Source organism: Carassius auratus, unplaced genomic scaffold, assembly GCF_003368295.1.
Source record: "Carassius auratus strain Wakin unplaced genomic scaffold, ASM336829v1 scaf_tig00214902, whole genome shotgun sequence".
Classification (NCBI taxonomy): Eukaryota; Metazoa; Chordata; class Actinopteri; order Cypriniformes; family Cyprinidae; genus Carassius; species Carassius auratus.
This window is the reverse complement of record NW_020527851.1, coordinates 596459-601569: the sequence shown is the minus strand read 5'-3', so window position 1 is coordinate 601569 and position 5111 is coordinate 596459. Positions and strand designations below refer to the sequence as shown.

The following is a 5111-nucleotide window of genomic DNA, read 5'->3' as shown; positions in this document are numbered from 1 at the left end:
ACCGGGCCCTGATTCAAGAACCAAGGTTTCTTCTAGAGTTGTTCCGATTCCGATACTAGTATCGGAAATATCTCCGATACCACAACAAATTCTGGCATCGGCATCGGCGAGTACATGAACCCATATACCGATCCGATACCATTTTCTTAAAAAATACCTAGTTATGACCGCAAGCTTTGCCTAACTGCTGCACGGTTCTTCTTCGCTGCTCAAAATGCATTGAAAACACAGGAAGTTGTGCTGTGTTGCCACAAGCAACCCCTGTTTAGAGCAGCGAAGAAGAAATGAAAACGCGTTAGCAGCCCTGATCTATATATGACTGGATCACTCATCACATTCTAAACTGCCAAAAGACAGTGAAGCCGCTTCTATATTATAGATCAGTGGTTAGCAGTATGTCTCTGTAGTACCGGTAGTTACAGACTCTCAAGTATATTCAGTACCGGCAGCTGCGTTCAGTCGCTTCCGTGTAAGTCAAAGCGCAGGGCTCCAGACAGTAGCCGAATATATACTAGTGTCTGTGAATATTAAACTGCAAAATACTATTTAAATATTACTCCCGCAAAATCTACATCTCTGTGGGTGACTGGCACAGATGCGCGAGAGCTCGCTGTTTTGTAGTCTCTGCTGTGTGTCATGAGGACACGAACGCATAAACCGTCACTTCATGAGAATTTACCGTTTCATTTGAGAATACTGTCATATCATAAACACAGACACTCAAAGATCTTCATGGCACACTCAAAAAAATGATTTTTGCTCTTTGTTCAATTTAATTAATTAACATGAGCACATACAACATAACTCTTTGTAAAAATGGTGTCAACTTAATTATATTTAACAGAAACAATGTAATTTTCAAAAAATTAGGTTTACAAATTTTTTTTAAATTGAGTCAACAATAATATTTTTTGTTCATCTTAACCGGATGCACGTCATCAACGGAAACGGATGCAGATGGATTGCTCAGCAGCGAACATGTGAGTTGGGTAAGTGGCCTTTTTTTCTTATCTTTCACCGTCCATCTAATTTTATTTAATTAACATATGCTTTCTTAATATCTTGTTGCATACCAGAAATTTATTTTTCTATAAGCACTGTATGAAAATAGCTCTTAAGTGTGTCGTTTGTAGCTGATGTTAGGTTTCTGGATTCAGCACGTGGTGCAGACTTTCTTTTTTTTCCTAAAAGTATCAAATAACGTTAAAATGAAGAATCGCGGAACAAGAGAGAACAGAAAACCCTTCAGTACCATGAATTAATGTATAAAACCAGGGCCATAAGACATGCCCGATAATTAGAAATTGCCAATTTGTCCCCTAGGATTTTAAATTCTTACTCTGCATTCAGCTGTTGTTAGGGTGACAAAGTTTCAAATGTATATTTTAGGTCTTCCTCATCTATATTTAATTTATTGCTCGTCATTGTTAAAACGATTGAGATGCCAATCAAAGCGCACAGCAGCCAATCGAAGGCTTTAGATTAGTCACGCTTGTTAAGTTCACGTGCTCGTGACTGAATTCACCGCGTTCACGGAGTCTCTCGTCTTAAACAACAAATAGTGTTTTAGCGACGTAAGTATTACATTTCGCTGCTTCAGTAATTGTAAGTGGAGTTTTTGCATTTCTTCTGCTAGCTAGATTATGGTCATGGACCGACATTATGTCTGTGTAGTCAGCTAATAACGTTTTGTTTCTCCAAGCGCTTGTATGTGTAAGTTAATGTTATTCTGTTACTTGCGATTAATATATCAAGAGGAATAATCGAAAATGATTTCTGTCATAAATAAGTTGTCTCCCTGACCCTGTACTAAATATTTTTGTTTTCTTTGTAGCATTTGAACCTTTTTTGTCTTTGCTGAATTGCCCATAAACAAGACCTCTGTAACTTATGTCTTCAGATAAATGAATTTCATCGGATCACAACCCTTCCTTTACACTCCAAAATTCATGTCCAAACTGGATCTGTTCTCTGATGATCTGCTAAAAGTGTTTTCCAAAAAAGGGTGGAGTGTTTAGAAAAAAGATTCAAGATGTGATGCTGCCAATGTCTCAGGTAGTATTTTTATTTTTTTCAGTTTTTTTATAAATTGCTTTTTAATACAAGCTAATGATATAGTGCTCTGTAATGCATAATGGCTCAGAGATGTGTATTGGAGCGTGTCATGTATGAATATCAGAAACTTGAAAAAATGTTTTGTCTGTTTTCTTATAATGCCACCATGGAGACCAAGCAAGAGTGCATTCTCAAGGGGCTATGCATCTACCTGAATGAAGATGAATATGATGGAGTATTTGGTGAGTTCTTTTTCGTTACAGTTATCACAAGTAATAACAAACTTGACCTTGCAAAAGACGTGACATGTTTTTCAATTTAAAAGCAGAGACACTTTCTTTATATATATATATATATATATATATATACGTTTGTATGTTTAAATATCAAAAGACATTCCCCATCAAAACTGCTGATGGGTAAAGAGTTAATGTACATTTTTAAATTTTAAAATATTGAGTAAATTGTAAAGCTCAGATATGAATTAAATGACTGATGTTAACTTCTCTTTAAACCTTTGTACTCCACACAGCCACTGGTTTAGGTTTACGTGATATCATCCTGTTTGATAAGCACAGTTCTTAATAGTCAATTCGATTCACCTTTATTTATGTAGTACTTTACACAATACACGTTGTCAAAGCAGCATAATTAAACAGGAAAATAGTTTGTCGGTAATGCAAGAGGACAATAACAAACAGTTTTTGTTTTGTTTTTTAAGAAAAAGTCAGTTCATTGATTATTCAGTGATGTCATCATCCAGTTCAACTCTCTTCCAATAGTGTCTATGCAATCAGTCAAGCATCCCCATTCGCCAAAGGTGGCAGTGGCAAGGAACCAAAACTTAAAGGGATAGTTCACTTTCAAATTAAATTTTGGTATGTTTTAGCTTACCTCAAGGACTTCCAAGATGTAGGTGTCTTTGTTTCCGCAGTAGTTTCCATTTTTATATTTTTAGGTCAAACTGTTCTTGTCTGTGACTCATATAATGGAGGTCTATGGTCACCACCTCAAAGAGCATGCACAGAGGAGTCCAAATTAAACAATTCCCCACCGTAAGTACACATTGATGACCTAAGACACGAAACGAGCGTTTTGTGTAAGAAAACAAACAGTATTTATATCGTTTTTACCTTTTGTACACAACCACGTCCAACTGATGTGAGGGCGCGAGTACTTCCTGTTGTGTGACGTGTGCGCGCTCTGGCTTAGTCTGCGCAAGCGCGGAAAGCACACTCATTGTTTACACTTACTGTCTATGGTTTACACAGAGATTTCTGAAGTGTTACCTTACACTGTGAAGATTTAAACATATTTATACGTACAGGAAATTGCAATGGAAGATGATTTCAATACATCGGCAGACAACGTTGAATTTGTTACCGCCATATTTGAACCAGAATACACAGATAAAGTACTCAGGAGCGATCATGGAAGCATCCGCTACGGCAGCACGTCTTCAAGCCTCAGAGACCGAGATCTCTTAAAAATTTGTGGTGTTTTAGTAGCAAGTGTTGAGATGCCAACAGAACTGGAGAGCATATGTTGTCACGAATGGAACAACTACAAGATGACGAGTACATTGACAGTATCGCATCACACACCTGCCTGACTGAAGATCCTGAGTTTTCTCCGCTGTTGAGCCGCAGCGTTTTGCACATTGTGTTTAGTATGCCACGTATAAACTGGAGGCGACGTCCAATGCCAGAGGGACCAACGATTATAGGGTGCATTATAAACAAATTAATAATTACAGTTACTGCATTATAGTTCAGACAATGCAGATTGGTGGTGTATTGTGTGGTAAACAGTAAACAATGAGTGATGTACACTCGCGAGAGATCGCTTCCGGTGCTTTCCGCGTTTGCGCAGACTAAGCCAGAGCGTGCGCACGTCACGTCAGGAAGCACTCGTGCACTCAGATCAGTTGGACATGGTTGTGTACAGGAGATAAAACCAAAATAAACAGTTCATTTTCTTACACAAACCGTTTGTTTCATGTCTTAGGTCATCAATGTGTACTTACGGTGGGGAATTGTTTAATTTGGACTCTCTGTGCATGCTCATTGAGGTGGTGACCATAGACATCCATTATATTAGTCACAGACAAGAACAGTTTGACCTAAAAATATAAAAATGTAAACTACTACGGAAACAAAAAACACCTACATCTTGGATGCCCTTGAGGTAAGCTAAAACATACCAACATTTAATTTGAAAGTGAACTATCCCTTTAATTAGTGACAGAAATGGAAAATAAACTTTGGGAGAAACTTTACTTAATCTGGGTGCCAGTTCTCCTCTGGCCTGATGAAAACAGCAGTTTAATTCCAGGCTTCACGGGGAAGTCGTGGCCTAATGGTTAGAGAGTAGTACTTGCAATCTAAGCATTGTGAGTTTGAGTCTCGGGCCTGGAGCAATTGTGGGTGGGGGGAGTGCATGTACAGTTCTCTCTCCACCTTCAATACCACGACTTAGGTGCCCTTGAGCAAGGCATCAAACCCCCAACTGCTCCCCGGGCGCCGCAGCATAAATGATGAACACTGCTCCGGGTGTGTGCTCACAGTGTGTGTGTGTGTGTGTTCACTGCTGTCTGTGTGCACCTAGGATGGGTTAAAAGCAGAGCACGAATTCTTAGTATGGGACACCATACTTGGCCGTATGTCACGTCACACTTAAAAAAAAAAACAAAAAAAACAACTATATATATATATATATATATCTTTAACATACAGAGTAATTACATTCCGTTTGTTCAGTAATAAATTAATATATTTTACAAGGCGCTCGTTTAGGTTAATGGCATTGCATCCATGTATGTTGGTTTGAAAATAAAGTGACTAATGATTTTATAGATGAAATTAAAGTACACAAACCTGTATTTTGGCAAAGATTTGCACCAATTTGGTGGTGCCAAGGACTGCGCTGTTCTTAAGAAAATTGAAAAAAAGCTTGTACTCAGTAACTCAACCGTTTTCAGAGAATGAGGGAAGGGTGTGCTGTCAGCAGTTGTTTTAATTGTGCCCAGTTTTGGTTAAAGATAAGTAATATTGATT

The 5111-nt window shown here is 38.2% G+C and overlaps 1 long non-coding RNA gene across 2 annotated transcripts; it reads left to right on the top strand.

The window, feature by feature from the left end:
• The first annotated feature begins 933 nt into the window (after positions 1-933).
• On the top strand, positions 934-2306 carry LOC113093170 (uncharacterized). 2 transcript variants are annotated; one of them, XR_003287716.1, is made up of 3 exons: positions 934-989; positions 1901-2055; positions 2228-2306. It is a non-coding gene; the product is annotated as an uncharacterized LOC113093170 (long non-coding RNA). The 2 variants fall into 2 exon arrangements; XR_003287717.1 differs by lacking the exon at positions 934-989 and adding an exon at positions 1327-1574.
• The last annotated feature ends 2805 nt before the right edge of the window (positions 2307-5111 follow it).